We start from the raw sequence: 14,341 nt of genomic DNA on the forward strand, positions 1-14,341 counted from the left end.
ACAGGTGCACGGAGTTTTCAGAGGTGCATCCAAACCCTTTGTCTCATGGATTTCCTTAAAAAAAAAAATTTTTTTTTAACTTTTAGCCCTGGTGATTCTCTGAACATAGACATATCAAAGGAGACTATCTTGCTCTTAACCAATTCCTTAGATGGCTGTATTGCACCACAACTCCAAACACCCTGCAAGGCTACCCAGCAAGCAGGACTTCTAAGGAAGACATTTGACCGTCTACCCAGGTGGACACTCACACCTCCAAAAGCTGTGGATGCAGGGACATTGGCACTGACTTTGAAACATCACGCTGGGCATTTATAGCTGAAGGGGCACTGAATTTGAAGTAGTAAGTCGAAGCAAAGATGGATGAATCCATCATGAAAACAATCAATACTTCCTAAGCAGAAAAACAAAAATATTTTTTTAAAACACGAAGGAAGAGATCAATTGCTCAGCTTGCCGTAGAAACATTTAAATCATCCATTCCTCAAAAAGTTAAAACTCCAAGTGAGTGGGGGAGGGTGTTCTGTCGTAACATTAGGCATCGCTGGACATGTCGACATAGAAAGATGGAATGGGATCACGCCTCGTTCTGGCTTGAAATCGACCACGTTTGTGCTCAAATCCGGCTTAGAGGTGTGGGAGGTTGGACGGGCCAGTTGGAAAATTCCCTGAGCCTCGCCTTCCTTGTTGATAAATGGAGAGAATATCACCCAGTGCAAACGTTATTATGAAGATGGGCAGCCATATCGGTTGTTCACTGAGGAGGGAGCGCTGTGGGGAGAGCGAGCTCAGCTTCCACCCTCTGAGCCACGGGAGATGGGGACAGGCTCCTGCTTTCCATCCTGTGGTAGTCAGCTGGAATCACCACGAAAGACAGCCTCAGAGATGGATTCCCTGGGTTGGGTTGACCTGCGAATTTGTCCTTTGGGGTGTTGGGGGGGATTGTTTTAGTGAATTGATGTGGGAAGACTAGCCCCCTGGGGAGGGGGTCCTGAACTATGTAAGAGTGGGATACACTGAGCTAAGAGCAAGTGTGTTGTGTATACACCCGCTCCCCCTTCCGCTCTGCTCTTGGTGATGCTGTGTGCACAGCTCCTGTGAGTTCCTGCCTCACCTTACCTCACTGACAGACTGTAACATGAAGTTGTAAGCCAAATAACTCCCTCTCTCCTAAGTTGCTTTTCATCCAGCTTTTTTATCACAGCAACAGAGATGCAGCTAGAACACTGTCTGGGGCAGAAGCATGTTTTCTGGTTCTTATTATTGAGAAATATGGATCATGGTGACCAGATAATAATTACATAAAATAAGTAAAAATTGCATGGTAATTATATGTCATTATATTTATAATTATATAGCAAAGATGACAAAACTAATGACATATGTAAAACACTTAAATGCATTCCAGAGTGTTATAGGAGTTTATGAAATAAACAAATTGAAAAAAAAAAGATTCTGAAAAATAATGAGAAAGGGCATGTACAGACAATTGACATGAAAGGCAAAATTTCTAATAACCACAAGAAAATTATTCAGCCTTCTAAGTAATCAGAGAAAGTGGAAATAAAACTAGAAAGTGGAGCAGGGCATGGTAGCACATGCCTGTTGTCCCAGCATTCAGGAGGGAGAAACCAGAGGGTCAGAAAAAGTGTTTGCCTCACATCCGGGAAGCCTTGGGCAGTATCCTCGGCGTTGCACACAGCCGGGCATGGTTGTGCACAGCTGTGATCCCAAGATGGAGGCAGGAGGAACAGACGTTCAAGGTCATTCTAGACTCAGAGTGAGTTCTAGGCCAGCGTTGGCTATAGGAAACCCTGCCTCAAAACATAAACAAGTAACCAAACAAACAAAATCTATAAACTGGATCGGAGGTGAAGAGAGTGTGATCCCTTGCCTAGAACATGAGCTGTGGCTCATCCCTACCACTAAAAGAACCCAGGAACCATCTTCCCATAAAAGTGGCACCGTATTCTAAACCCAGAGTCTGGGAGCAGAGCTGCAGAGGGGCTCCTGTCTCATGAGGTGCACAGCAGGCAGAGACTCCCTGATTTCCGAGGGAACCTGATAATGTGTGTGGGAGTCTGGAGGCTATGGACACCCTCCAGGCTTTGGGACTCCTCCTTGCTCAAATTTAACACACAGATGTGAGACACAACGCAGATTTATGCTGATAGCGCTCACTCACTGAAGTGTTTTCAGGGCGGCTGCAGACTGGCCATCATGAAACCACCATCAGGCTGTGGCTACCTCAAAATGGCCAACAGACCAAATCTAAAAGGAAGCAGTGAGGAGTGATCCCCTTTGAGCATCACTGCCTTGGCTTGGTGTGTTCCTTCTCCTGTATCTGCAAGTTTTGTCTCCCTGAAAAGAAGCCAACTGTTTAGTGGGGTTATCTGTTATTTATTTATCTATTGTTTGATTATTTTTGTTTTATTTGTTTTTGGCAGTGCTGGGGTAAGAGCCGTTCCACCCCTGAGCTATTCCCCTAGAAGCGCAGTTGTTAGGTGGCCGGGTATGGCTGGTGTCTTAGCATCTTTTCCCGTTGCTGTGAAAAATAACTCAGACAAAAGCAGCTTAGGGAAGAAGGGGTCTGTGCTACATCTCACAGTCCAAGGGCACAGGCCATCCTGGTGGGGAGTTCAAGGCTCAAGTCTGTCGTGGCCAGGAAGCTTGACTCAGGCTTGAAGCAGCTCCCATTGCATCTTTGGTTAGGAAGCAGAGAACGATGCATATGTTATATGCTTCCTGATGCTCTCCTCCTCCATTTGCACAGGCCTAGGTGCCAGCCAGGAAAATGGTCCTGCCCATTTGAGTTGGTCTTCCAACTGAAACAGCAAGGTAATTCCCCACAGGCATGCCCAGAAGCTGCTGAGCTGGGGGTTCTAAATGCTCTCAGGATGAAAACTAACATTAACCATTAAACCGGTGTCTTGAGTGGGATTCCCTGAAGACAGGGCAGGAGACAGAAGGCTCAATGTTCATGGTTTGGTAGGAGGAACCTCGGAGACCACAAACGACTGAGCTGTTGTCCTCAGAACCTGCTTAAGGGGAACCCTGGGAGACTGAGGAGCCTGAGACACACCATGTTTTAAAACAAAACAAAACAAAACAAACAAACAAACAAACCCTCTTGAGGCCTGAGGACGTTCTTTGAGGCCCAAGAATCAAGCACCTTTGGAAATCCATGCTAGGTGGAACCTAAGCCAGCCTGGTGGTGCTGAGCAGGAGGCAGCTGCCAACCCTGAAAGCTGAAGGAGGTTGCAACAGGCCCTCAGCAGCATCCTTGTGAACAGGGTCAGGACTGGTGTGTGCCTCAGCTTCCAGTTTGTGGGAGATGGCCCAAACTTCACGACAGTCATCGAATCACCAGTTGTTTGCTTCGGCATGCTGTTATCACTGAGTAATTAGAAGAAAAGGTGCTCCTTAAACCAGGAGTCCTGGCAATATGCTCTGGGGGGGGGGGGAGGTACAGGACTGTCTGAATGCTGCTCACAGCAGCAGAGAACCCTGAGGGTTTAGAAACACCCTCTGCATATGTTCCGAAACTGCTGGGAGGCTAATGATTGACAGGGCCAAGAATGCCACTTAAAGTTTGAGAAAGTGACAGCTTTTAAACAAACAGACCAGAAAAAAACCAATGTGAGAAGAAAGGCCCTGTGCTTTTACTCTCTGGACTATGAGGAGAAAGCTGTATCTTTCTGGAAATTGGATGCTCTCTGACAATGAACCCTGGTTCCAACAGGCCATTGCTTACCTGCCTACGACCCAGGGGCACAAGAGGAATGTTGAGGGGAAGCTAGGCAGCTACTGGCCTATCAAAGCAGGAAAGTAGCTGTCAGGGCCCAGGGATAGCTTATTGATAGCTGCAAGGCCACCAGCCTGGCCTACCATCGTACTAGTCTTAGCCAGGACTGAGTGCTCCAATTCACGGCAGATGCTCTGCCAAGGGTAATTGCCTTCCCAGGCAGCGAGGCGAGACCCACCTCCGGAATCATGCTTACCTCAGCCTTGCTCTTCCCTGACAGCTCCAACTGTCCAATTCATGCTCCTGTCTGAGGTGCTTAGATAATAATAACCTGCAGATCTTGGATTCAGAAAACCAAGTCCTCCCAGGTGCTCTCCCTTTCTTCTCCTTCCATCTCATCCCCCCTCTTCCCTTCATTCCCAGCCCCTTCCTTTTCCCCCTCCTTCCTTTTTCCTCCCATCCCCCTCATTCGCTTTCTTCTCTTCTTCTCACTTCATCCCCCTCTTTTCTCTCTCCTCCCTCTCCCTCTTACTCTCTTTTCCCACTTAAATTCACAACCATCTCCTTCCCCTTCCTCCACACTCTCTCCCCTTTTACCCTTCTCCAACTCTCCACTTCCCTTCAATTCTACCTCCTCTCCTCCATTCCCTTTCACTATCCCCTCCATTTCTCTATCTCTCTCTCTTTTCCTCTCCTCCCCACATTTCTTCATTCATATTCTCCTCCAGCTTCCAGCGTATGTTCCTAGTTTCTGGGTTCACTATTTACCCAGCCCTCCTTACGAAAGGAAAGTTTGTTTCTCCACTTGATCTTAGCCAAAAGGCCAAGAAGCAATGGATAGTTTGTTTCCCAAGGCTTCTTTCTCCACTCAGCTCAGGAACACTTGGTAAGGTGCTAAGGCTTTGAGCATCATCAACCCTACAAGTGTGCTGAGCACCTGCCCTGTCCATGCTCAGGATGGACCCCCCACTCCATGAGTCATCAAGGATACACAGCCACCCATGTTCTGGAGAGAGGTGTACAACCGTCAGCAAAGCAGTTTGCAGCTCTGTGTGTGTTAGGGTTGTCACTTATTCTTCTCTACTTTCAAACCGTCCATCGTCCCCAGTGACAGGATCACATTTTGCCTGGGGTTCATTTCTATTTTCCAGGAAGTTAACAGTCAGAGTGGGAATACAGGGGAAGGAGGTGGGCTGGTCTTTCGGTTCCATCGGGGCACAGCTTCCTCATGCTTGTTCTTAGCTAAAGTGAGCTCTGACCCGAGATGAAGAAGAAAGGTAGAGGAAGCACTATTCCTAATTGTCTGAGGAAGCACCAGACTGATTTCCAAAGTGGTTGTACAAGTTTACATTCCTACCAGCAATGGGGGAGGGTTCCCCTTTCTCCACATCTCTCCAGTATGTGTTGTCACTTGAGTTTTTGATCTTAGCCATTCTGATGGGTGTAAGGAGAAATCTCAGGGTCATTTTGATTTGCATTTCCCTGATGGCTAAGGATATTGAGCATTTCTTTAAGTGTTTCTCTGCCTTTCGATATTCCTCTATTGAAAATTCTCTGTTTAGCTCTGTACCCCATTTTTAATTGGATTACTTGGTTTGTTGCTGTTTAACTTCCAGTCCTAGCATATATCTAAAATATGTTCAAGTATACAAGGACATTTGCTCAACCACACTTGTAGCAGTTTCCAGAATCTGGAAACAACCCGGATGTCCCTCATTTGAGGAATGGATACAGAAATTGTGGTACATTTACACAAAGGAATACTACTCAGCTATTAAAAGCAAGGAAATCATGAAATTTGCAGGCAAATAGTGGGAACTAGAAAAGATCATCCTGAGTGAGGTATCCCAGAAGCAGAAAGACACACATGGTATATACTCACGTATAAGTGGATATTAGACATATAATATAGGATAACCATACTAAAATCTGTATACCTACAGAGGCTAAGCAAGGAGGAGGACCCTGGGTAAGATGCTCAATCCTCATTCAGAAAGGCAAATGGTAGACATTGGAAGACGGAGAAAACAGTGAACAGGACAGGAGCCTACCATAGAGGGCCTCTGAAAGACTCTACTCAGCGGGGTATTAAAGCAAATGCTGAGACTCATAGCCAAACTTTGGGCAGAATGCAGGAAATCTTATGAAAGAAGGGGGAGATAGAAAAACCTGGAAGGGATAGAAGCTCCACAAGGAGAGCAACAGAACCAAAATATCTGGGCCCAGGGGTCTTTTCTGAGACTGATACTGCAACCAAGGACTATTCATGGAGTTAACCTAGAACCCCTGCACAGATGTAGCCCACAGCAGCTCAGTGTCCAAATGGGCTACCTAGTAAGGGGAACAGGGGCTGTCTCTGACATGAACTCAGTGGCTGGCTCTTTGATCACCTCCCCCTGATGGGGAAGCAGCCTTACCAGGACGCAGAGGAAGACAATGCAGCCAGTCCTGAGGAGACCTGATAGGCTAGGGTCAGATGGAAGGAGGAGGAAGACCTCCCCTATCAGTGGACTTGGGGAGAGGCATAGGAGGAGATGAGAGAGGGAGGTGGAATTGGGAGGGGACAAGGAAGAGGGCTACCACTGGGATATAAAATGAATAAATTATAATAAATAAAAAAATTAATTAATAAAGAAGAAGGCAGGTAGACCTAAAGGCAGGTAGAGACTGCAGGGGGATGAGCATGAGGTTGTTTAGGCATCTAGAAAATGGTAGATTTGGTTTGTGTTGGGTGGAGACATAGGAGGAAGGAAGAAAGAAGGGTGGAGTCCATGGTGCCGAGTTCATAGAAGGAAGGATGAGGACGACAGTGGCACGGGGGATGACTTCCGGGTCTCAGCCTGGAATGGCTGTAAGGCTGTGGTGTCTAGCCCTACAAGAGGGGTGCATGGGAGCTCGGGCCTGGCCTGGCGAGTTCTGCTGGGGAAGGTGAAGACTGTGAAGTGCTAGGGAGGTGACTTGGTCCCACCTTCTAGCTGAGGTCTGACTGGGATCACAGCTGTGGGGCTATGGGTGGTCTCTCTTTCCTATGCCATGAAACTACCAGGAAGCTCTCCCAGAGAAGGAGCAGCAGAGGGGCCCGCATCCCAGTAGACAGAGAAGCAATGCTTCTAAGCAGTGAGGAATGGGTGAGCACAGTCTCAGATGAAGCAAGAGGGGTCCAGAGGATGCCTTCAAGCATTCTTCTGCCAAAGGAGCCCAGAGGGTTACAGCAGGGCAGAACTACTCAGCACCCCTCCCTTCCCTTCCCGCCCCAGTCACGTGGCCCCCACTGCACATTGGTAAGGAAGCCATTCTTTTTTCTTTTCCTTAGGTTTAGACTACAGATAAGCAAAACAGGAAGAGGACAACCAGTTAGTTATGCTTACACAGTGTCCTTACCCTCAAAGCTGCTTGGCATAGACTCATGGGTAGTTTATGCCTATCCCAGTAATTCCTGTCGATTGATCAAATAAAACAGAATGAGCTAATGGAGAGACAAAGCTATATTCTATAAATGCAGGTTTATTGGGAGCATCGAGGGAGAGGGAAGGAGCTTGAGCACTGGAGGAGGAAGGGAGACAGAGGGCAAGAAGGAGCTAAAGGGGGAGAAAGGGCATAAAAGGGGGGCTACAGAACCAAGATGTCTGCTTACATAGTAAAGGGTCTCTGGGAGAGAAGCCACGCCCCTAGGAGGAGGGCAGGGTGTGCCAGCCACGCCCTGCAGCAGGTAGGGACTTTAACATCTGCACCTGCGATTCATAGGAATTTGTGTTCCTCAGAGGGCAAGGGAATGCCAGAAAAAGAAACTTCAGTAGGAAAAACAAAAGTGTGTGAGTCAGCTTCATATCACTGTGACAAAATGCAAGGTAAAGGAAAAGGACTTGGTATTGTTAAACATATCCAGGCCATCAATCACACCAATAAAATGGACCTTTTTAATTATCTCCAGAGAGGCTGAAGAAAGATCAGACATGACTCCTGTCCTCTGTGCTCCATGTTTGTCTGGGCCTGAGAAGTTTCTCAGGATGGGACTTTTTGTACCAACAGGAAAAAGGACGGTTTGTACCAACAGAAAAACAGGTTTCTGTCAATCAACATAGCAGGGCTCTGGGGTAGACACACTCCTCAGGCAGAGAATTACAATGTATCTTCACTGTCCTGTCAGGAAAACTTCCATGATGTCATTGCCCTGCAGCCTTTGACATTGTTACAGAGATCCTGGCCAATGCAATTATCTAGGACAATGAATTTATTTAAAAAAAAAAAAAAAACAAATAAGAGGAAACAATATTATTTGCAAGTAATATGCTTGCATTCCCAGAACTTCTCAGAGACTCAACCAACCTCAAACAACAAAAACCAGGTAGGGCATAGATGTATATTAATGGCGAGGCACAGGGTGTGATGACAACACAGAGAAAACAGATGGTGTGCCTACAGAGAAGCAGCACACTCTCAGGAAATGTCATAGAAGGGATGCTACCCTTGACAAGAGTAGCAAAAATAGAAGACATCTAACAATGAATTTTGGATAAAATTGATTCAAATCAGTAAGATATAGAATATGCATGAAGCACAGCTAAATTGTGATAAATAAGGACTAGGAAAGCTGAAGAAATGAATATGTATCTCCGTCCTCTGTACGGGAAGGCTGTTAACCTCCCCGAAGTGAGTACAAAGAGGGAAGAACGAAACACCAACAGGATGTCCCTTTGGGAACCAGACAACCCGAGTTTTGAAACACTTATGAAAAGCTGAGGAAGTGGGCTTTGCACAGCATGACGCGGCACGACACAGCAAGGGCCACACAGCCATTGTCCCTCCCGGGAGAATCCATTGCAGCATCTGCCCTTCTTGTTTCTCTCCTGGTCCTCAGCCGTCTGCAGGCTTGCTCATCTGAGGCTTCCCATTAGAGGCGGGGCTGGAGCTGATTAGGCCATCCTCTCCCAAAGCAGCCGCTTGCTCTGTCCCCTCACACAGCTGCTCTGTGGTTCTCTCCACTCTTGAGCCCTACGAAGGGAACCTGCCCGAGTCAGTCTGTGACTCTCACTTCTCTTTGGCAAGCAGGGCCCACGTGAGACACATCCCATTGGGACACCCTGGACACAAATGAAGGGTTGGACCTTTGTGTCCCCTGCTGTCTGGGAGTCAGAGACAACCTGTCCACAGCTCCTCACTGTGGCCTACTCATCATTGACAAGGTGTGAGACCTCTCCATTCTCTGGAGTCTCACTCTGCTTTGTGGTCCTGCGTTCTCCCCAGAGACCCTGGCCCACTGTCTTTCCAGGCTATTAAGAATCTCCTTACTACATGCCTTACTCAGAAGCACATTCCATCTCAGTGTCCCTCTTGAACCCCAGTTTCAAACCCTGAAACTCCTGCTTTTCTGATGGAAGTAATGAGGCCTTCATGTCCCATGCCTCCCCTTTCCAGTGTCCTCCCTGGGCCCAGCAAAAGGCACAGGGTCTCCTAAACAACTAAAACGGTTTCCTCCTCAAAAGGGAGCAAGCAGATGAAGACAGATGAGGAGAGGAGAAAACAGCAGCACCATCCCTAGGCTAGCATGTCTGGGCAGTGTAACAAAGGTAGCTGTGTGAGCTAGGGTAGCAAGCCAGGAAGTAGCCTTCCTTCATTGTTTGTGGCTCAAGCTCCTGCCTCAGGCTTTGCTCTGGTTTCCCTGAGAACCACAGACGGACTCAGGTAGGTTCTCTTTGTAGGGCTGTAGTAGAGAGAGAGAACAATGGAATCACCTGTGTGAGAGCATGGCCTAATCCACCCCCAGCTCCACCCCTACAGGGAAGGCCTCAAGAAATGAGCAAACGTGCAGTCATTTGACGGAATGTAACCTGTAAGGTGACATAAGCCCTTTCACCCCCAAGTTGCTTTTTACCACAACAACAGAAATGAGACTAGGACATCCACTACAGGAAGCATGTTGGTGTTATTACACTTTGTAACCAGCACACATGAGGTGGCTTTTAAAATAGCAAGCTCTTAAGGGTAGCCAGAACTTTAATAGGGAAAATCAGCCCAACATCACGCTGATGAACAGGATCTACGGCTCAAAGATTTCTACAACAAAACCACAGCACAGCTCCACAGGCTCTGCTCCTCCCACTGTGCACACAAGGATCTGGAGGCCACCAGGTACCTGACTGACTAGCAGACAGAGCACAGAGGCTGCTCCATGGAGGGTACCCCCAAAAAGTGATTAAAAAAACTTGCTCGAAGCATTAAGCAGCAAATTAATAATCCCCTTGGGTAACAATTAGAATTGAATGGTGAAATGAATCTACTACTTATGTTTACACATATTTGAAATCAAGCTCCTGATGGCAAGGAGGCTTGAAATAAAATAGGGGCTTTTTAAAAAAAATTTGAGGATTTCTTGCATGCATATAATGTGTTTTGATCAAATATACTCCGATTCCCTCCCCCTCCAATTTCCCCCTCATCCACCTCACCACCATTTTTCCACCCCACTTCATGTGTGCCTCCCCACCACTACTGTGTTACAGTTGCCTGTATTCAATGGGTACAGGAGCATCTTTCAGAGCCACGGTCCTGATAGAGATCGATTCTCCCTCCCCCGGCAGTCACCAGTTGCCAGTGTCTCCTTACCTAGAAGTGGTACCTCATGAACCCTTCCCTGTCCATGCTGGGACCTTGACCTTCTGCAGGTTCTGTTCACACAGAATCTGCAGAAGGTCAAGGTGGACCGCTGTGAGTCCACATGCAGTGCCCCTGGCCCTGGCATATCCAGCAAAGACAGCTTCTCTGCATGTGTCCACTACCTCTGTTCTTCCCATGCCCTCTTCGGTGATGGCCTCTGAGCCTCGTGAGGAGAGGGAGTCATAGAGATGTTCCATTTTGAGTTCAGGGTCTTACTCTCTTTGTGTTGGTCAGTTGTGGGTCTCTGTATTAGCCGGGCATGGTGCCACATGCCTATAGTCCCAAAACTCTGGGAGGCAGAAGCAGGTGGATCTCTGTGAGTTCAAGGCCAGCCTCCACAGAGTCCAGGACAGCCAAGGGTACAGAAAAACCCTGTCTCAAAAAAAGGGGGGGGTCTTAATAGAATGAGAATAAATGTTGGTTTACTGTGGCCACAGAGAGCTCAGAACCTCAGACAATCTACAAATTATGTCTATAGTTATCATGGGAAGCACATTTCAGAGCCCTTGGGCCAAATGTAGACCTTATATTTTCTCTGACAGACCCATGTTGCTGTCATATCCACTAGGGTCTAAATAAGAGCTGTGCCCCATGTGTTTGAGGCACATGTTTGCACACTTGGACCCTAGCTGCTGGCACTGTTTGGGCTAGTTGTGGAACCTTTAGGAGGTGTGGCCTCACTGGAAGGGGGTACTGTTGGAAGGCCTTGAGGTTCTACAGTTTACAAATAGCCTCTCTGGCCTTCAGATGGACTGTCCAAAAACAGGGGACTAAAACTACCTCCTACAGCCTGGGAGAGTGCGCTGGGAAGACGCAGCGAGGAGAGAGGCACTGTGGGTATTGCAGGAGGTCACTCCACTCATGAGAGGCTGGCTATTATTCCACCCGTTCTACAAGCAAAATCATTTCCTCAGCAAATCGAAGGACTAATAGGAACCATGGAGCTTCCTTTTCAAAGGAAAACAAATGAACTCATTCCCTCGGAGGGGTTTGTCTTGTTTTTATGTTGTTCTGTTCTGTGCTGCTCTGGCTCGGGAAGCTCTTTAAGTTAATTCCTGGAAAGTCATCCTTTTGAACCAGAAGTAGCTTCATGATTTCCAAGACATACTTCCAGAGGGGAAATTACATTACGCCTGCTACGCCCTTGTCACCATTAACTGTTATCTGCATCCAAAGAGGAATACAACGCATTTTACATTCAAGATGCCGAGCGTGTAATTTATGTTTCTAAGGGCCCAGGGATGTTTCCTTATTGTTCGGATGACTCTGCCTATATTTCATAAGTCACTGGTGAATAAAATTACTACCATTTAAACAAGTGATTTTTGACTCTACCTTCCCTGTCATGTTTAGGCTCGGATGTAACGACCAGTGAAGTGTATCACCATCCATGGTGTCACTATCCCGAGGGGCAAGATGTCAGCAAAAGTACCTTAGGAGGACACTCCTCACAGTCAACCCATAGAATGGACACGTCCCATTTCTACCTGATTTGTGTGTGCATGTGTAAGAGCAAGACAGCGACAAAGACTCCTCCCATCTCCAGGCTCCCCAATCCTGAGGTTGCAGGCACACTCTGTCTCTCTTGTTTGTTTATATGGGTACCAGACACCCAAACCCAGGTCCTCCTGCTAGCAAGGCAAGTGCTTTACAGGCTGAACTCCCCCCACACCCCCGGTCCCAATCTCTTTTGAAACAGGCTAGTCAGAAAGAGAAATTTCAAGTTATTTCTGAATTGTTGAGAAATAAAATAGACAACTTCGCTCGTTGAAAGAAAACCAATGCATTGAAGCCATGCCAAGTCCAGTAATTTCTAGAGAGCTGAGTGTTCTCCACCAGAAGCTGCTGTCATCGCTTCAGCTTGACCAAGTGGGGTTAAATAATTCAGAACAATGCGCATGCTCTGTATGGATGGTGATAATCCTAAATGGAGCATGGCAGGAGACAGATACTGCTAAACAGCCAAGGCCCTGCTCTCATTCACGGCCCCTGCTGTGATAAAACATCAGGGCCAAAGCAACTTCAGGGAGGAAGGTCTCATTTGACTTAAAATTCCGGACACTAGCCCATCATTCCAGGGAAGTCAAGGCAGGATTCAAGCAGCCAGTCACATCCCATCAAGAGCAAAAAGAGAAAATAGAAACTTTCATTTGCTGGCTCATCTGCTCAGCCAGTTTTCTTCACTCTTAGATTATTTCAGCTGAAATGCTGCCATCCACACTCAGCACGGATCTTCCCACCTCCTTTAACAATCAAAACAAGCCCCACAGATACGCCCATAGGTTGACCTGATCTAGATAATTCCTCATAAAGACTTTCTCCCCAAGTGTCCTAGACAGGGATTCGATTGATGTGATGCAACACCATGGCCCAAAGCATGCTGGGGAGAAAGGGTTTATTTGGTTTACACTTCCATCACATTGCTGAAGGAAGTCAGGACAGGAACTCAAACAGTGCAGGAACCTGGAGGCAGGAGCTGATGCAGAGGCCATGGAGGGGTGCTGCTTACTGGCTTGCTCCTCATGGCTTGCTCATCCTGCTTTCTAATAGACCATGAGCCCCCATCATTGGTGAACTAGGAACATACCCTACAGCCAGACCTTATGTTGGAGGCATTTTCTCACTTGAGGTTCCCTCATTTCAGATAACTACCTTGTGTCAAGTTGACATAAAAGTAGCTAATACAATTGATTCCCTGTCATCTTGACACACAAACGCATCACTGTTAAACCTATAAACTTTTCTTTCTTGCTCTTCCCTAAGATCACACTTGAATATCAACATTACAATATAAACATTCCAAACTTTCAAGTCTGGTCAAAAATTCAAACACTTAAAAATTCAGTCAGGCTCTTTTAAAATTTAAGGTATTTATAAAATGCCAAAACATCTTTAAAAGTTCAAAGGCTCTTAACTGTGGGTTCCCGAAAAATCAAAAGTAAATACTTTCTCACTTTAAGAGGGGAAAAGCAGGACTTAGTCACGGTATGAACAAAGAAAAATCAAACTCCAACAGTGTAAATAACTCAATGCCTAATGTCTGGGCTTCACTCACAGTTTTCTGGGCTCCTCCAAAAGGCTTGGGTCACCTCTCCAGCTCTGCCCTCTGCAGCACACACAGCTTGTCTTTCAGGCTCTGGCCGGCTCCACATCACTGCCGCTGCTCTTCTTGGTCATGGTTGTTTAAAGTCATCCATTACATTGGTATCTCCAAAAATTCCGGGGTTCCTTGCTACAGCCGGGCTGCACCTTCACAAATATGCTCTCCTGGGGTCTCTTTAGGAACTCCAGCCCTACCACAGAACAGAGGCACAACTGCTCTCCACGACCCTTTCATGCCTTCAAAATCAGCACCACCTGGGTGACTCTCAACACAACCAAGTTTAGCCGCCAGAAGGAGGCACAACCTCAGCTGCCTCTGGAACACAGCGTCTGTGTGCTGACCCTGAGCAAACTCTTCCCAGAAGACTTTGTTTCAATGATTCTGATCTCTAATTAACCACAGCTGATCACTCAGCCCCAGCTGACCAGTATCTTCTCTCCCAGCAAAGCAAGGGTTTCACCTTAGTGGTTCTGGGTTCTTGTTAATCAGACGATTCTTCAGCCCCAGTTGACCAGAACCACAGATTCTTCACACCAAAAGGCCTGGCAGAGTTTTTGCTTCCCGCTGACACTGCACAAGCCAGGCCTCCATTCTGTGCACTGCTCTCAACATTCTTATCTTCCAGGTTCCTACACAACAGCCGAACGAACTCTGAACACTCAATGGCTCTTTTAGCTCCAAGTTCCAAAGTCCTCCCACACTCCTCCCCAAAACAACATGGTCAAGTCCATCACAGCAGTACCCCACTATCTTGATACCAACTTCTGTTAGGGTTGGTTGCAATTGCTATGATGAAATGCCAAGACCAAAAGCAAGTTGGGGAGGAAAGGGTTTCTTTG

This window comes from Meriones unguiculatus, chromosome 6 (genome assembly GCF_030254825.1).
Source record: "Meriones unguiculatus strain TT.TT164.6M chromosome 6, Bangor_MerUng_6.1, whole genome shotgun sequence".
Lineage (NCBI taxonomy): Eukaryota > Metazoa > Chordata > Mammalia > Rodentia > Muridae > Meriones > Meriones unguiculatus.